Source organism: Phyllobates terribilis, unplaced genomic scaffold, assembly GCF_046119375.1.
Source record: "Phyllobates terribilis strain yellow unplaced genomic scaffold, ASM4611937v1 Scaffold_232__1_contigs__length_3120203, whole genome shotgun sequence".
NCBI lineage: Eukaryota > Metazoa > Chordata > Amphibia > Anura > Dendrobatidae > Phyllobates > Phyllobates terribilis.
Window position 1 is genome coordinate 1,970,691 of NW_027362992.1, and position 20,265 is coordinate 1,990,955.

Genomic DNA, 20,265 nt, shown 5'->3' on the forward strand with positions numbered 1-20,265 from the left:
CGCCTTGCAGTTGGTTGCAGGAGATCCCTTCGTTTGGCATTACAGACATCTTCTTAACGGTCTCACTGTAGGACCCAGCGGCTACCTCCCTCCTGCTCTAATTGACAATCAGGCCTGGGTGTTTAAATACTTCCTGGTTGCTACACAGAGGTGCCAGTGATATTCACATGACCCCTTGTGAAGGCTTGGAGCAAGTGTAGTTCTTACTTCCTCTCTGGTGCTAAGAGGATGTGTGTGCCATCTCTCTGAAGTCGACTCAAGCTAAGCTACTTCCCCCGTGTCTGTCTCCCCTTGCTGTATTTAGTTGTCTGTGGGGATCGACTAGTGCTCACCCCCCCTTCCCTATCCAGGGCCAAACGCTAAGGAAATACAGGGATAGGTTCCTGTGCAGCAATTGGTGAGGAACCAATATAGAGTCGGTAGGGGAGACAGGGTGATTGCAGATCAGCCTAGGAGGTCTCCATTTCCCCCTTTCCCTAGTGTCTGGGCTCCCTTCCCCTCATCCCTTTGTGCCGCACTTTGTCTTTCCTACACTGTGCGTGACATCAGGTCAGTGGTGGGCACTGAATGAGACCCCTGAGAGCCACCTTATTTCTTCCTGCTCTTCTTCAGATTAGCCGGCCTGGCATGACGTTATGGTTGCAGCATGATGTACACCAGGCCATATAATCAGAAGAGGAGCCGGGGATGCCGGCAGCTAAGAGGCGGCTCTCAGGGGTCCCGTCCAGAGGCCACAGAATACTGATCTGGGTCCTGAAAATGTATTCTCCCACCTCTAATTGGATCCACTGTAAACAGACTGATGAAATATTTTACCTTCCTTTTGCTCAGGATTTACTTGAATGCGCACAGGAGAGCTGTGCTGGACACAACATCCAGCCCGAGAAGGTCTTCCTGGAGGACATGATCCAGACGTATGAGATGATGATTGTCAGACACGGGTAAGCTGGAACTACAGAAGTCCATGGGACGGGGGATTTATTCTTCGCTGTTTCCATTTTATACAATGGACCATGCAGCATTTTGTTTATCCCGTACAGTTTTATGTTGGTTGGAGAGCCGTTCTCTGGAAAAACGAAGGTCCTCCACGTCCTCGCTGATACGCTGTCTCTTATGAATGAGCGAGGGTGCGAAGAAGAAAAAGTGATTTACCGGACAGTGAACCCTAAAGCCATCACCATGGGGCAGCTGTTCGGGCAGTTTGATCCAGTGTCACATGAGGTTCGTCTATGATTGGAATTATTGTTTATAATACTAATACCTTTGCTGAAAATGGGAACATCTCCCCTTTTATGGCTTATGGACATGGTAGAAGGGGTTCCTTCAGAGACATATGTAGCACCCCGAGGACTCGGCTGCTACAGGGGTGTTGCACCTCGAGCCAGAGGTGTGGTATTCCACTCCCGGGTAAGGATGGAGTGTGGGACTGAGCTCAGCTAGCTGCATGCACTACACTCATCCCATTTCCGGGGGACAGATCAATAGTACTCCCACTAGGTGAATGTGCAGGTACGACAGCGTCTGTCCCTGGCTGGAGTGGGAGGGGGGGAGGAACATCCCAGTAGTGTAGGGGCAGATAGGGGAGGGGCTCTGGGCGTAGAGATAGGAGCCCATTGGGTGCTAGTCACCTGGGCTCACACATAGAGGGAGTATATATGGTGGGCACCATCTAGAGACAGGGAGAGTCAGTTCAGAGGAGCAGAGCAGAGGAGCTCAGCCAAGAGGGCTGACAGGGAGCTGTGGCTCCGGCTGGGCCCAGCTCCAGGGCCAGGCCTGCAGTGGAGAGAGAGGAGGAAGAAAGGCCCAGAGACGCAGGACCAGAGGGAACCCTGAGATCCCACAAGCTACCGGGTGAAGGGTTGGCGGAAACGGGTACCGGAACCCAAACTGGTGGAGGCTAATGATCCTCAGCCAGGAACCAGAGGTCGTGGTCAAGTTTTGCCACGGCCCTCACCATATCCACCAGGAAGGCACACCAAGAATAAGGTCAGGAAAGCCAGAGAAGGTTTTACCACCAAGAGGCCCGAGGGAGCCGGACAAAGGTGGATCCCTGGTGGGGACGGCCAGCAGAGAGAGAAAGAGAGGGGAGCTCAGGACCACGCTCTGGAACTGCCTGGGGGTTAGCCGAGTCCCGCACCTGGTGAACGCAGTATGGCTCGGGTGGTCACTCCCGGCCGAAGTGACTGAAGCAACATCTGTGAGTAAAAACCCTGAAACTGCATCATACGTCTCTGAGTCTCCTTGCTGCACCATCACTACCTCCATCATCTACACCTGCTGCCCTGAGGCCATACCCCTCCCGTTGGGGGTTATACCATCTACGCTGCACAATCCTTCCACCGGCCTCAGCGGACTGTCCTGCAGCAGCAGCCCTATAGCTGCATTCAACGGGTGGCGTAGTCATCCAACATCTACTGCATATACTAAGCCACACAGTTTGACTCCCTGGGCACGGACCGGGTCACCGCCACGAGACTACTACCCCCATCTGATCCGGCTCCGGGTAAGCCCCCGTGCGCGCGATGCCGCACGACACAGAAGGCCCAGGGGCGCGTCAACTTTGGCGTAGTCGGCAGGATCACGTGCCCGCCACCACCGGGTACTGCGTGCCTGAAGAAAAGTTTATCTGTACCGTAAGAAGAAGTCTCCCGCCGGTTCCGGAGGGTCCCCGCCATCGGACGCCATCTCGGATCGTTTCCCGCCGTTTGCCCGCCATCTGCAGTCTTTTCCCGCCATCCACAGAGTTTCCCGCCATTGGGAGACGATTCCCGCCATCTGAGATGATTTCCCGCCCTGGCAGAGCGGACTCCATTATGGGCGTGCCAGAGGGTGGCAAGAGACTACCTCCCATCGTGGGCCTGGTCCCAGAAGAGCGCCAAAAGCAGAGACCGCCCCCACCAGCAGAGACTGCAATGATAGAGATGTCCATCAGCGTGGGGGGACTGCCCCTGGAACTGACAATCACCAAGTTGCCCCGGGACCACCCTCAGTGTGGGCGGATCAAGAACAAAAGAGAGAGGATGGGTGCAACCTGGAGGAGTCTGGAGAGATCGCACCCGGAGATGGAGGGAGAGTCAGGCAGCACCGACCCTGTGGTCAGGAGCCTGTTGCAGGCCGCCACCCCAGAAGGCCTGGTGGAGATTCTGGCACAGCTCCCCAAAGATCGGGAGCATGCACAGACCGCGCTGGAGGGCTTGGCTCGGAAGATGGCCCGAGTGCAGCAAGAAGTACTGGCCGAGTGGAGCAGAGAGATGGCCCTGCAGGCTGGAACCCGCCAGCAAAGGACGCCACCCGCAACGAGGAGCACGCCTGCCCCTGAAGATGGTGCGGAAGGGACGAAGGCCGGAGACGACGCCGTGGAAGGAGCTGAAGAGGTGGAAGCAGGTAAAGGGGATGTCACCACCCCAAGCCTAATAGCCGTAAGCCTGCCCCAGCTCCCCATCGCAGAGCCCGAAATCCCACCGACCATGCCCGTTGCTGCACCGCCACCGCTCCAGACTAGGCCTCAAGCAGCAGGAGCCGCGGCCACGCCCCCTGTGACGTCACCCGCCTCAAACCCGAGCGCGGCCAAGCAGGAGACGCCACCGGCCTGGTCGCAGGGCCGAGTACCCCCGGGCGCCGCAGTTCCAACAGCGCCCTCTATCTCCACCAAGTCACTGGCCTGGTCGCAAGGTCGAGTACCCCCGGGCGCCACCGTCTCCACAGTGCCCTTCACCGTCAGGGTGCCACCGGCCTGGTCACAAGGCCTGGTGAATCCGGGCGCCGCTGCCTCCACCGCGCCCTCAACCCTCAAAGTCCTGCCCTTGGGTGAAGACCTGTTTGCCCAGCATACTTGCCCGGATGGGCAGCCCTTTGTGTGGCCACCGGAGTTCGTCAATCCCCGACTCCGGAAGGAAAGGCCCCTGTGTGAGCCCCTGATCCCGGCTCCGGCACCCGCCAAGATCACCCCACTCCCGTTGGAGGAGGCGCAGTTCGCGTGGGACCCCACTGGAGAAAACCTCATCGGGTTCACCCAAGAGACCCGGGCAGCCGCAGCCGAGCGTGCGGAGTGCTGCCGGCAGCAACTGGAGGTCTTCGACAGGGAACGGCGAGAGAGGCGGGTCCGCGAGGAGCGGCTGCAAGTTCAAAGTGCGGAGCAGAAAAGCCGGACCCGACGAAACCCCCGTGCAGCCCACGGTCCCCGCGCCACCGGGACCGTAATCAAGTTCCAACTGGAGCACGGTTGGGGCTTTATCCGGGATCACCGAACCCCCGGCGACGTCTTTGTCACCCGCAGGGATGTCGAGTCCCACCTGCCGGAGGGACACCGCGGACGTGACCTTTACCTGGGTGATGAGGTCACCTTCACCCGGCATCAGTGTGCAAAAGGACCATACGCCCTTCATGTGCACCGGCTGACGGAGGAAGAGCTGCGGTGTGAGGAGGAACAAGAGGACCCGGACGGGTCTGAAGGCTACCCACGAGAAGGAGCAGGAGGACGCCGTTACTGAAGTACGGTAAAGTGGAACTGTACATAGTTACCCGTAGGGTACTTGTCATGCTGCTAGAGTAAAGTGAGTTCCCCGTTGGGACAAGTGTGAACTGTTACCTGTGTCCCCTATCCTTAAACAGGCTGAGGACTGTGAGCAGCCATCCCATCTCCCCACAGGCTAAGGACTGTGAGCAGCCATCCCATGTCCCCACAGGCTGAGGACTGTGAACAGCCATTCCTAATCCCCACTGGCCGAGGACTGAGGGCGGCCATACCCTGTATATAGTTGCGCTTCCTAAAGCGCCCCCTACCGGTTTTATAGGAAAACTGTTTTTTCTACAAGTGACTGTTGCACTTTACCTGGTCACAAGTTGCACGGTGGCCAGAGATCAAGAATGTTTCATATGAAAAAGTTTTTATTATGCTAAAAGAGTTAATGATATTTTATAAGTGTGTGTATTCGTAATGTTTTATACCTGTAACGTTAAAAGAGAAAAGTACCTCCCATAAAGGGATGATTGAAAGTTGATATATCTTATATGTAAGTGCACTTTAAAAATTTTTTTGTATGTTTGTATGTTTTACTCTTTTACAGCCCGAGGACGTGCTGTGGTTTACCAGGGGGGAATGTAGCACCCCGAGGACTCGGCTGCTACAGGGGTATTGCACCTCGAGCCAGAGGTGTGGTATTCCACTCCCGGGTAAGGATGGAGTGTGGGACTGAGCTCAGCTAGCTGCATGCACTACACTCATCCCATTTCCGGGGGACAGATCAATGGTACTCCCACTAGGTGAATGTGCAGGTACGACAGCGTCTGTCCCTGGCTGGAGTGGGAGGGGGGGAGGAACATCCCAGTAGTGTAGGGGCAGATAGGGGAGGGGCTCTAGGCGTAGAGATAGGAGCCCATTGGGTGCTAGTCACCTGGGCTCACACATAGAGGGAGTATATATGGTGGGCACCATCTAGAGACAGGGAGAGTCAGTTCAGAGGAGCAGAGCAGAGGAGCTCAGCCAAGAGGGCTGACAGGGAGCTGTGGCTCCGGCTGGGCCCAGCTCCAGGGCCAGGCCTGCAGTGGAGAGAGAGGAGGAAGAAAGGCCCAGAGACGCAGGACCAGAGGGAACCCTGAGATCCCACAAGCTACCGGGTGAAGGGTTGGCGGAAACGGGTACCGGAACCCAAACTGGTGGAGGCTAATGATCCTCAGCCAGGAACCGGATGTCGTGGTCAAGTTTTGCCACGGCCCTCACCATATCCAACAGGAAGGCACACCAAGAATAGGGTCAGGAAAGCCAGAGAAGGTTTTACCACCAAGAGGCCCGAGGGAGCCGGACAAAGGTGGATCCCTGGTGGGGACGGCCAGCAGAGAGAGAAAGAGAGGGGAGCTCAGGACCACGCTCCGGAACTGCCTGGGGGTTAGCCGAGTCCCGCACCTGGTGAACGCAGTATGGCTCGGGTGGTCACTCCCGGCCGAAGTGACTGAAGCAACATCTGTGAGTAAAAACCCTGAAACTGCATCATACGTCTCTGAGTCTCCTTGCTGCACCATCACTACCTCCATCATCTACACCTGCTGCCCTGAGGCCATACCCCTCCCGTTGGGGGTTATACCATCTACGCTGCACAATCCTTCCACCGGCCTCAGCGGACTGTCCTGCAGCAGCAGCCCTATAGCTGCATTCAACGGGTGGCGTAGTCATCCAACATCTACTGCATATACTAAGCCACACAGTTTGACTTCCTGGGCACGGACCGGGTCACCGCCACGAGACTACTACCCCCATCTGATCCGGCTCCGGGTAAGCCCCCGTGCGCGCGATGCCGCACGACACAGAAGGCCCAGGGGCGCGTCACATAGACCCCAGCCATACATTGCCGGACAATCATTTTATTATGACTTACTCTCTGTTTGCACAAAAATTGGAAACTGTTTTATTTTCCCCATCAGACATGGAAACAACAAATTGTATTATTTATGCCAGAAATTAGCATAAGTTTGCATACTTCCAGCCACATTCTGACTAGACTGTGTCTGGCCTCACTCAATACACTTGCTTTGAGTGAGGTCACGCACTTCTAGTTGGCATGTGACCGCATATATGCAAATCACTTACTTGCGGTCTCTCCCGGTGCCGGAACGTTCACTTCAATAGGGGCCACGTGTAGTCAATACATGTGTATCATCAATATCATAATCCCTGGCGTTCCCTTTAATAATCCTTTCAATTGTGGGATTGTATTGGATTTTATGGGAAGAGCAATTTTATTGATGCCTCTCTTCATTTGCAGTGGACCGATGGGATAGTCGCTAATACTTTCCGGGAGTTTGCGTTATCTGAGACCCCGGAAAGAAAATGGGTTATCTTTGATGGACCTATTGATACGCTAGGGATAGAAAGTATGAACACAGTCCTAGATGATAACAAAAAGGTAACTCTCTATTTTACTTTGTGAAGACTTTTTTTTATTTAACCGCTTCCCGACCGCCCACTGTAGATAAACGTCCGCGCTGCCTGGGCTCTGTGGAGCGCGGACGCTTAAAAACGGTGGGTGGTCCCGCAGCACTCAGGACCCCGAGGGTCCTGCAAGCGCTGCGGGTGAGGTGCAGAGCAATAGCTCTGACAGGGAACATCATCGAGACCTGATTTGATCAGGTCCCAGTGATGTTAACCCTTTGCTGTCTTCTATATGCCGCGATGTATAGTGATCGCGGCATATAGAAGACAGCAGGAGGAGAGGGGGTCGTCTACTTACCTCTCCGACGACCCCTGATACCTTCCAGGACCTGGCGTTGCTATGGCAGCTGGAGGTCACATGACCGCCTCCAGATCTGCCATATACGGTGTCCTGCGAGGCTCAGCCTGCAGCTGAAGCCTGGCAGGAGACACTGACTGTGAAACAGTCAGCAAAGATCTCATGTAATGTAATATATGTCTATTACATTACATGAGATCAGTGATCAGAAAAATAAAAATTAATGTCCCATGCAGGGACTAAGTAAAAATGTAAAAAAAAAGTAAAAAAAATGTTTTCAAACTACTAAAAAAAAATCACAAAATAAATAAAAATAAATAAATAAAATATTAAACTTATAAATCCGTATATTTATGCAAAAACAAAAAAAGTACACATATTTGGTATCGCCGCATCCGAAACAACCCGAGCTATAAAACTGTCACACTAATTAACTCCTTCTGTGCACACCGTAATAAAAATAAATAAAAAACAGAGCAAAAAACAATGCTTTTTCCTCATATCGCCAAACAAAAAGTGGAAAAAAATGCGATCAAAAAGCAAAATGGAAATAAAAATGGTAACGCTGAAAACGGCATCTTGTTCCGCAAAAAACAAGCCACCATAGAGCTCCATCAGCCGAAAAATAAAAAAGTTATAGCTCACAGAATAAAGCAATGCAAAAAAAATATTTTTTCTATAAAATTGTTTTATTGTGTAAAAGTGCCAAAACATAAAAAAATATACAGTAAGTGTAGTATCGCTGTAAACGTACTGACCTGAAGAATAATGCTGCCTTATCACTTTTACCACACGCAGAACGGCATAAAAATAAAACCTCAAAAAACAATTCCTGAATTGTTGGTTTTTGTTAATTTTACCTCCCAAAAAACGGAATAGAAAGCGATCAAAAAATGTCACGTACCCAAAAATGGTACGAATAAAAATGTGAACTCGTCCCGCAAAAAACAAGCCATCACATGACTCTGTCGGCCGAAATATGGAAAAATTATAGCTCTCAAAATATGGCGATGCAAAAACAAGATTTTTCAAAAAAAAGCGTCTCTTAGTGTGTTACAGCTGTCAATCATAAAAACCCGATATGAATCTGGTATCTCTGTAATCGCACCGACCCAAAGAATAAAGTAATCTCATCACTTATACTGCACGAGGAACGGCGTAAAAAATAAATAAAACCAATTCTTCACCTGCTACTGATTTGTTTATTATGTCTCCCAATGTGCTCACCACACATCTAGATAAGTTCCCTAAGGGGTCTAGTTTCCAAAATGGTGTCACTTGTGGGGGGTTTCCACTGTTTAGGCACATCAGGGGCTCTCCAAATGCAACATGACATCCACTAATTATTCAAGCAAATTTTACATTCAAAAAGTCAAATGGCGCTTCTTCCTTTCCAAGCCCTGCCGTGCGCCCAAACAGTGGTTTTCCCCCACATATGGGGTATCGGCGTGTTCAGGAGAAATTGCACAACAAATTTCATGGTGCAATTTATTCTATTACCCTTATGATAATGCAAAATTAGGGGATGAAAAACATTTTTGTAGGAAAAATGTGAAAATTTTATTTTTACAGCTCAATATTATAAACTTCTCTGAAGCACCTTGGGGTTCAAGGTGCTCACCACACATCTAGATAAGTTCCCTAAGGGGTCTAGTTTCCAAAATGGTGTCACTTGTGGGGGGTTTCCACTGTTTAGGCACATCAGGAGCTCTCCAAACGCAACATGGTGTCTGCTAATTATTCAAACAAATTTTGCATTCAAAAAGTCTAATGGCGCTCCTTCCCTTCCGAACCCTGCAGTGCGCCCAAACAGTGGTTTTCCCTTACATATGGGGTATCAGCGTGCTCAAGAGAAATTGCACAAAAAAATTTGGGGCTCATTTTTTCCTGTTACCCCTGCGAAAATAAAAAAAATTGGGTCTAAAGTAACATATTTGTGAAAAAAGTTAAATGTTAATGTTTTTCTTCCACATTCCAAAAATTCCTGTGAAGCACCTGAAGGGTTAATAAAGTTCTTGAATGTGGTTTTGAGCACCTTGAGGGGTGCAGTTTTTAGAATGGTGTCACTTTTGGGTATTTTCTGCCATAAAGACCCCTCAAAGTGACTTCAAATATGATGTGGTCGATAAAAAAATGTTTTTGTAAATTTTGTTGGAAAAATGAGAAATCGCTGGTCAACTTTTAACCCTTATAGTTCCCTAACAGAAAAAAAATTTTTGTTTCAAAATTGTGCTGATGTAAAGTAGACATGTGGGAAATGTTATTTATTAACTATTTTGTGTGACATATCTCTCTGATTTAAGGGCATGAAAATTCAAAGTTTGAAAATTGCAAAATTTTCAAAATTTTCGCCAAATTTCCGATTTTTTCACAAATAAACGCAAGTGATATCGAAGAAATTTTACCACTATCATGAAGTACAATATGTCACGAAAAAACATTCTCAGAATCAGCGGGATCCGTTGAAGCGTTCCAGAGTAATTACTTCATAAATTGACAGTGGTCAGAATTGAAAAAATTGGCCCGGTCACAAAGACAAAAACAGGCTCTGGCGCGAAGTGGTTAACCAATTCTCGACTGCCCATATGATGATGCCATGTGTTTGGAAGCTTCTAATAGTTTTTTGGGCAACATCTGAGTTAATTAGAGACACACCTGTGGATGTATTTTAATGCACACCTGAAACACACTGCTTCTTTCTGTAGCATCATGGGAAAGTGTAAATAAATCAGCCAAGATATCAGGAAGAGAATTGTGGACTTGCACAAGTCTGGCTCATCCTTGGGTACAATTTCAAGATATCTGAAGGTGCCTCGTTCATCTGTACAAACAATTATATGCAAGTACAAAAAAGATTGGAATGTCCAGCCACCATACCACTCAGGAAGCAGACGGGTTCTGTGTCCCAGAGATGAACGTGCTTTGGTCCGACATGTGCATATCAACCCCAGGACAAAAGCAAAAGACCTTGTGAAGAGGATGGCAGAAGCTAGTAAGATTGTCAGAGTGACAATTCACAGTGAAACGAGTACTGTATCAACATGGGCTGAAAGACCACTCTGCCAGGAAGAAGCCATTACTCCAAAAGAAACATAAAAAATCCAGATTAATGTATGCAAATGCACACAGGAACAAAGACCTTAATTTTTGGAGACATGTCCTGTGGTCTGATGAAACTAGAATTGAACTTTTTGTGCATAATGACCATCGTTAAGTTTGGAGGAAAAAGGGAGAAGCTTAGAAGCCTAAGTACACCATCCCAACTGTGAAACACGGGGGTGGCAGCATCATGTTGTGGGGTTGCTTTGCTGCAAGAGGGACTTGGTGCACATCACAAAATACGTAGATGGCTTCATGAGAAAAGAAGATTATGTGGCAATACTGAAGCAACATCTCAAGACATCAGCCAGGAAGTTGAGCAGAAATGGGTCCTCCAAAATGAACAATGACCCGAAGCATACTGCCAAATGGTAACAAAGTGGCTTAACCCTTTGTGACCAAACCAATTTTTTAAATCTGACCAGTGTCACTTTATGTAGTAATAACTCTGGAATAACATATCCCATAGCTTTTGAGACTGTTTTTTTGTGACACATGGTACTTTATAATAATGGTAAATTTAGGCTGATATGGTTTGCGTTTATTTATAAAAATATCAGAAACTTGGCAAAAATGTCTTAAAAATTGCACTTTTCAAACTATGATTGATTATGCCTTTAATCCCAATTGTCATACCACACAAAAACAGTAATAAATAGCATTTCCCTCATGTCTGCTTTACATCAGCACCATTTGTAAAATGTTGTTTCATTTTATTAGCATTTTAGAAGATTTAAAAATGTAGCAGTTATTTTTCATTTTTTTCAAGGAAATTTACAAAACTTATTTTTATAGGGACCTGTTCAGTTTTGAAGTGACTTTGAGGCTGCGTGCCCACTGTGCGTTTTTCAAGCGTTTTTGCTGCGGAATTTTCAAAGCGAAAACTCTTAAACGCTTGGTAATGCGTGCCCCATGGTCCTCAATGATAGCCCGCATGTGCTGTGTGTTGGTATATGCAACAGTTGTGGACTTCTTTGTTTGTGTGAAGGAGGACTTTATGCTGATCTGACAGTAGATGGCGATGTTGTGTAAAGTTTCCTTGTTTACTGTATTATAAAAGGAAAAAAGTTTCTCTTGTATTTTCTATTTTGTTCTTACTTCCTGGTGCAGTACTGTGTAACTGTGCGTTTTTTCCTTTACCTCATGTTCTGAGAAGTAAAAGCTTGTTATCCCCTGTAATCTGCTCTGTGAAGTTTTATACTGCAACTGTGGGTATCCAGAAGCTGTGCAACACTGTGCACATGCTGCGGAAATTTACGCTGCGGATTATCATTGCGGAAAAATCTGAAGCATATCCATTAATTTTGCGGAAAAGCGGCGTAATTGCCGCCATTGACTTCCATTGAATTGCATAATATCTTAATGACTACATGTACACATGTGGATACTAAGTGATTCAATGTGCGGATGGTACCCAGGTCTGGAGACGAGGAGACTCTCCTCCAGACCCGGGTACCATAGAACCTGTAGTTAAAAAAGAATAAAATAAAAAATAACATTATACTTACCTTCTCATGGCCCCCGGTCTCCTGTATGGTGCGTCAAGTGTCTTCGGCGGCTCGTGGTGGTGTAAAAGGACCTTCCATGACGTCATTTAGTCATGTGACAGGTCACGTGACCGTTGATGTCGGCGGTCGCTTGACCTGTCACATGACTAAATGACGTCATGGAAAGTCCTTTTCACCATCGCGAGCCGCCCAAGACACCGGACGCACCGGAGAAGGGGCTATCGGAAGGCGAGTAGAATGTTTTTTTTGTTTACCATTTTTATTCTTTTTTTAACTATTAACTTGGTCACACTATATAAATCCATGCTGGTTGCATGGATTTATATAGTGTGACCAAGTTGTCAAGCACTTTTCCAAGTGATGGTAAAATCGCTTGGAAAAGCGCTTGACAACCAGCATACAAAAATGCATGCAAAAACGCTTGACAAACGCTTCTACCTGACGGGAAAAACGCATGTAAAATCCGCATGCATTTTTCCTGCCAGGGAGATACAGAAAAAATCCGGAGCATTTTTGCTTCGTGGGCACTTAGCCTGCGAGTCTTATATGTTGGAAACCACCCAAAAGTGTTACCATTTTAACCCCTTTAAAGCCCATGACGTACTAATACGCGTCTGTGCCCTGGGCTTTAAGAGCCTGACCCGTATTAGTACGTCATCGCGATCGCGCGCTCACACAGGCTGTGCGGGCGCGATCGCCGCCGGGTGTCAGCTGATTGTCACAGCTGACACCCGGTACTATGTGCAGGGAGCGGTCCCGCACCGCTCCCAGCACATTAACCCCCGCAATGCTGCGATCGAAGTCGATCGCAGCATTGTGGAGGCAAGGGGAGGTGATCGGTATACTCACCTCCTCTTCCGGCCTCCAGCGCTGTCTACCGCGGCTTCCCGGGTGTTGCCATGACTACCCGATATCGTCATGACAACATCCGGGTCACCAGACAGCAGTAAGATTGTGTGGACATGCGCAGTGCATCTCCAAACTATCTTCTCCCTGTCCAGCGCTGACAGCCGGCATGGCACAGGGATGGTGCTCCATCCCTATGCTGTGCAGGCGATCAGAATAAAAAAATTGAAAGTCCCACAGTGGGACAAAGTAAAAAAGTGTAAAAACTCCCAGAAAGTGGGAAAAAAAAAAAAAAATTGTAAAAATAATAATAATAATAAAAAAATAATAATCCACTAAAAATAAAAATATAATGTACCCATCAATAAATATTATGAAAAAACAAACAAACACACAATAAAAGTACACATATTTGGTATCGCCGCGTCCGTAACGACCTGGACTATAAAACTGTTCCACTAGATAACCCCTTCAGTGAACACGGTAAAAAATAAAAATAAAAAACAAAGCAAAAAACAATGCTTTATCATCATACCGCCTAACAAAAAATGGAATAACACGCGATCAAATAGACGAATATAAATAAAAATGGTACCGCTGAAAACGTCATCTCGTCCCGCAAAAAGCAAGCTGCCATACAGCTCCATCATCCGAAAAATCTAAAAGTTACAGCTCTCAGAATAAAGCAATGCAAAAAAATAATTTTTTCTATAAAATAGCTTTTATTGTGTGAAAGCGCCAAAACATAAAAAACGATATAAATGTGGTACCGCTGTAAATGTACTGACCCGAAAAATAAAGCTACTTTATCAATTTTACCACACCCGGAGCAGAATAAAAAAAAACAAACAAAAAAATTCCTGAATTGTTGGTTTTTGTTTATTCTGTCTCCCAAAAGCTGGAATAGAAAGCGATCAAAAAATGTCACATGCCTGAAAATGGCAACAATAACAACGTCAACTCATCCCGCAAAAAACAAGCCATCACATGACTCTGTCGGCCAAAATATGGCAATGCAAAAACTAGATTTTACAAAATATGTGTCTTTTAGTGTGTTACAGCTGTCAATCATAAAAACCCCATATGATTCTGGTATCACTGTAATCGCACCGACCCGAAGAATAAAGTAATCTCATCACTTATACCGCACGAGGAACGGCGTAAAAAATAAACGCTAGGGCTGGGGTTGTGCTAATGTTAGGGTTGGGGTTGTTTTTTTTACAAAAGTAAATAAAAAAAAAAAAGATGACGATATGGCAACTAACGTTGAGCGCAAGTGCTCGCTACTTGAGTTTGCATCGGGTGCTCGGGTATGCATTGAGTATCGCGGGTGCTCGAGTCTCCGCCCCATATGCTTCGCGGCCAAAAAAACCTCGCGGGGATTGCCTGCCATGCACGAGCGATCCCTGCATGGTTTTTTTGGGGTGTCTAATAACCGTGAAACATGCGGGCGGGGACTCGAGCATTTCACTTGAGCACCTGTGGTACATGATGCATACCTGAGTACCCGATGCAAACTCAATTATCGAGCACTTGCGCTCAAGAGTAATGACATTCTGTGTCGTACCTCTGGGTTAAAAATGTTCACTATACCCCTTAATAAAATCCTTGAGGGGTATAGTTTCCAAAATGGGGTCACTTGTGAGGGAGCACCACTGTTTAGGCACATCAGGGGCTCTCCAAACGCAACATGGTGTCCGCTAACAAATTGAATGGAAAATCGGCTCAAATTGTTAGCGGACACTATGTTGCATTTGGAGAGCCCCTGATGTGCCTAAACAGTGGAGCTCCCCCACAAGTGACCCCATTTTGGAAACTAGACCCCCCAAGGCACCTATCTAGATGCATAGTGAGAACTTGGAACCCCTAGGTGCTTCACAAATTGATTCGTAAAAATGAAAAAGTATTTTTTTTCCACTTTTTCATTTTTACGAATCAATTTGTGAAGCACCTGAGGATTCCAAGTGCTCACTATGCATCTAGATAGGTGCCTTGGGGGGTCTAGTTTCCAAAATGGGGTCACTTGTGGTGGAGCTCCAATCTTTAGGCACACAGGGGCTCTCCAAAGGCAACATGGTGTCCGCTAACAATTTGAGCCGATTTTCCATTCAATTTGTTAGCGGACACCATGTTGCGTTTGGAGAGCCCCTGATGTGCTAAATAGTGGAGCTCCCCCACAAGTGACCCCATTTTGGAAACTAGACCCCACAAGGCACCTATCTAGATGCATAGTGAGCACTTGGAACCCTCAGGTGCTTCACAAATTGATTCGTAAAAATGAAAAAGTGGAAAAAAAAATACTTGAGGGGTGCAGTTTTTAGAATGGTGTCACTTTTGGGTATTTTCTGTCATAAAGACCTCTCAAAGTGACTTCAAATGTGATGTGGTCCCTAAAAAAATGGTTTTGTAAATTTTGTTGGAAAAATGAGAAATCACTGGTCAACTTTTAACCCTTATAGCTCCCTAACAAAAAAAAATTTTGGTTCCAAAATTGTGCTGATGTAAAGTAGACATGTGGGAAATGTTACTTATTAACTATTTTGTGTGACATATCTCTCTGATTTAAGGGCATAAAAATTCAAATTTTGAAAATTGCAAAATTTTCGCCAAATTTCCGTTTTTTTCACAAATAAACGCAAGTGATATCAAAGAAATTTTACCACAATCATGAAGTACAATATGTCACGAAAAAACAGTCTCAGAATCAGGGGGATCCGTTGAAGCGTTCCAAAGTAATTACCTCATAAAGTGACAGTGGTCAGAATTGAAAAAATTGGCCCGGTCATTAACGTGCAAACCACCTTGGGTTGTAAAGGGGTTAAACACTGCACCCCTCAACGTATTTAACCCCTTAAGCCCCGGAGCATTTTCCGTTTTTGCATTTTCGTTTTTTGCTACCCTTGTTCCTAGAGTCATAGTGTTTTTATTGTTTGGTCAATATGGCCATGTGAGGGCTTATTTTTTGCGGGACAAATTGTACTTTTCAACGCCATTACTAGTTTTACCATATCGTGTACGGGAAAACGGGAAAAAAATTCCAAGTGCGGTGAAATTGCAAAAAAAGTGCAATACCACAGTTGTTTTTTATTTTATTTTTTTACCACGTTCACTGAATGCTAAAACTGACTTGCCATTCTTATTCTCCAGGTCATTACGAGTTTGTAGACACCAAACATGTATAGGTTATTGTATATTTAAGTGGTGAAAAAAAATTCCAAAATTTGATTAAAAAAAATAAAAAAAAATAGCGCCATTTTCTAAGACCCAAAGCGTCTCCATTTTTTGGGATCTGGGGCTGGGTGAGGGCTTATTTTTTGCGCACTGAGCTGAAGGTTTTATTGATACCATTTTGGGGTAGATACGATGTTTTGATCGCCCATTATTGCATTTTATTGCAATGTTGCGGGGACCAAAAAACGTAATTCTGGCGTTTCGAATTTTTCTCTCGTTACGCCGTTTACCGATCGGATTAATTCTTTTTTTATATTGATAGATCGGGCGATTCTGAACGCGGCGATACCAAATATGTGTGTGTGGACTTTTTTTATTATTATTTTATTTTGAATGGGGCGAAAGGGGGGTGATTTAAACTTTTATATTTTTTTAATTTTTTTTTATTTTTAAAAACTTTTTTTTTTTCACTTTTTGCATGCTTCAATAGTCTCCATAGGAGACTAGAAGCAGCAACTATCCGATTGTTTCTGCTACATACAGGGGATCAGCACATCCCCTGCATATAGCAGAATTGGTCCTGTGCTATGAGCGCCGACCACTAGGTGGCGCTCATAGCGACCAGATCATGACAACCACAGGCGTCTGCTGCAGACCCTGGGTTGTCATGCCCACCCATCGGTGACCCGCGATCACGTGACGGGGTCGCCGGTGGGCGGGGCTTAGGACGCGCTTCTAGGAAGCGCGCGTTAAATGCCGCTGTCGGAGATTGACAGCGGCATTTAACATGTTAACAGCCGCGGGTGGATCGCGATTACACCCACGGCTGTTGCGGGCACATGTCAGCTGTAATAATCAGCTGACATGTGCTCGGTTCAGTGAGGGCTCAGCGCAGCAGGGAGGGAGGCCAAATGTGTGTACTAATACGGCACCCGTTGTTAAGGGGTTAAAATTGCTTTCATATACTTCATTAACCCTTCTGGTTCTTTTCAGGAAGTAATGGAAAGTGGAATGACAAGAATGAAAAAGTTTACTTTTACAATCTAGATTTTGATAACTTCTGAACAGGCAATTATAGCCGGCATACTTTAAAGGTAGTTATTTGGCCATGAACTGCCAAGGCAAACATCAGGACCACACAATCAAGATATCAAGGTGCCGATAAAGTTAAAAGGAAGCCCCCACACTGTGTTAACTATTTAGATTCTATAATCACTATTGACAACAGAATCAAAGGGGTTAAACGTCCATGGTCTGTGCCAACACTGATCATGGCTGATGCAGCAAGTTGTCAGCTATAATGTACAGGTGACAGCTACAGGATAGTCACCTGTCGGGGAACGCTAGTCTCTTATATTGCAGATCAGTAAAAAGACGTCTGTTGGTCAATAAGGGGTTAAGGATAACAAAGTCAATGTTTTGGAGCGGCCATCACAAAGCCCTGATCTTAGTCCTATTGAAAATGTATGGGCAAAGCTGAAAAGGCCGGTGCGAGCAAGACGACCTACAAACCTGGATCAGTTACACCAGTTGTGTCAGGAGAAATGGGCCCAAATTCCGACCTAAGAGTATGTGCCCACGTAGCGTTTTACAAGCGTATATGCTGCGGACTTTCCTCAGGGTAAACGCTTGTGAAACGCTAGGTAATCTGCCCCCCATGGTCCCCAAGGGGAATCCGCAAGTTCTATGCCCATGCTGTGGATTTTTCCGCAGCGTTTTTGATGCGCGCAATAATCCACAGCATGTCAATTAATTTTGCGTTTCCGCAAGCGGAATTGCCTTTGCAATGCAATAAAAAACGCAAGGCAATTCCGCATGTGGAAAACGCGCGATAAACGCAGGATAAACGTGCGTGGAATTGCGCATGTGGAAAACGCGCGATAAACGCAAGATGAACGTGCGTGGAATTCCGCATGTGGAAAACGCGCGATAAACGCAGGATAAACGCGCGTGGAATTCCGCATGTGGAAAAAGCGCGATAAAAGCAGGATAAACGCGCGTGGAATTCCGCATGTGGAAAACGCGCGATAAACGCAGGATAGACGCACGTGGAATTCCGCATGTGGAAAACGCGCGATAAACGCAAGATAAAAGCGCGTGGAATTCCGCATGTGGAAAACGCGCGATAAACGCAGGATAAACGCGAGTGGAATTCCGCATGTGGAAAACGCGCGATAAACGCAGGATAGACGCGCGTGGAATTCCGCATGTGGAAAACGCGCGATAAACGCAGGATAAACGCGTGTGGAATTCTGCATGTGGAAAACGCGCGATAAATGCAGGATAAAAGCGCGTGGAATTCCGCATGTGGAAAACGCGTGATAAACGCAGGATAAAAGCGCGTGGAATTCCGCATGTGGAAAACGCGCGATAAACGCAGGATAAACGCGAGTGGAATTCCGCATGTGGAAAACGCGCGATAAACGCAGGATAAACGCGCGTGGAATTCCGCATGTGGAAAACGCGTGATAAACGCAGGATAAAAGCGCGTGGAATTCCGCATGTGGAAAACGCGCGATAAACGCAGGATAAACGCGAGTGGAATTCCGCATGTGGAAAACGCGCGATAAACGCAGGATAAACGCGTGTGGAATTCTGCATGTGGAAAACGCGCGATAAACGCAGGATAAACGCGCGTGGAATTCCGCATGTGGAAAACGCGCGATAAACGCAGGATAAACGCGTGTGGAATTCTGCATGTGGAAAACGCGCGATAAACGCAGGATAAACCCGCGTGGAATTCCGCATGTGGAAAACGCGTGATAAACGCAGGATAAACGCGCGTGGAATTCCGCATGTGGAAAACGCGTGATAAACGCAGGATAAACGCGTGTGGAATTCCGCATGCGTTTTTCCGGGAGAGGACATGCGGAAATGAAGCAGAAATTTTCTGCTTCATTTCCGCAACGTGGGCACATAGCCTTATATTGTGAGAAGCTTGTGGGAGGAAATCCCAAATGTTTCACCCAAGTCATTCACTTTAAGGACAATGGTACCAAATACTAATGAAATGGATGGAAAGTTTTGACTTTGTTTTAAGCATTTTTATTACTTACTGCATTCTCGCTCTCTCATTATTCTGGCATTTGGCAAATATTAAAAATGATGGTAATCCTAATTGACCTAAAACAGGAAAGGTTTATTCTGATTTCATGTCAGATATTGAGAGAAACATGCAGATACTGTGTGTCTTTTTATATAGTGTATGGAAACTTCTGGTTTCAACTGTATATGAGATATTGAAATGTAATTGGTCATATTGTAATTTATTTTGAATGAAGTAAGTGAATTCCCACATTAATTTGACATTATATAATAATGTCTTTATATTTAAATAAATCTCAAGTGATTTCAACAATACAACAGGATGTTATTTTCTTATAATAAAAAAATTAAAATAAAAAATTCTATTGTGGTGTTAATTTTGTAATATTGATTTCTTTATCTGTTTCATTTATGTCTCAGTGTTTGAAAAAGGCCTTTTGCATAAGGCTGAAACGTTACATTGAATTTTGGGATTTCTTTATGAAATAAAGAATTGCATTATCATTATGAATATTTGAGTGCCGAGTATCTATATATACACTGGCATGCCAGGCATGTCAATCTCCACAAGGAGAAAAATGACCCTTTAGATCCCAGTGAGAAGCCTCTCATACAGTCAAATCGGATCTCATGCTTTGTACTGACGAGGAGCAATACCCTGAAACACCGTGGCTGCAAATTGAGATTCTGGTTTGGCTTTTCTCCCAAGTCATGTGACAAGGCTCGTTAAAGGGTCGATATTGACTTTTAGGATTGCTACTTCCAATAGACTTGTCACTTATCTCACTTTTAGCAAATCAGAATATACCGTAGATCATATATAATAGAAATAATCATTATCCACTGTCTGTCTTTCCAAAAGTGATAATAGGAAGTGCAGCCATATCGGTTGTGACCTTTGAATTAATTTCTCAGAAACAGACAGTGAACAGTCATTTTGTCAGGATGTTATATCAATGACTAAGTCATTAGTTTCCAAGAAGCTGCTTTAAAATTGACAAACTACTTCTTCCTATTTTTGCAGCGGTGCAATATTGCCATCTTATTAGAGAAGAGCAGTTAAAGAGAATGTGTTATCAAAAAATAACCAATTGTTTAAATTACCTTTTTACATGAAATTTATTTTTTATTTTATTTACTTTTTTTTCACTATAGTAACCATCTAAACTAAAAAAACACACCCACAGATCCTGCAATTATCACCCTGGCCAAAATTAGTTTCATATTTCCTGTTGTATGCAGAAGATTTTTCAGCAGTTTTATTATCATCAGTGAAAATGACAATGAAAGATGACACCTCTATATAAAGCAGATAAAGTAGCCACCATTCACATTAAATGATAGTCACAGCTCACCTCCTCACCCTTCCTTCA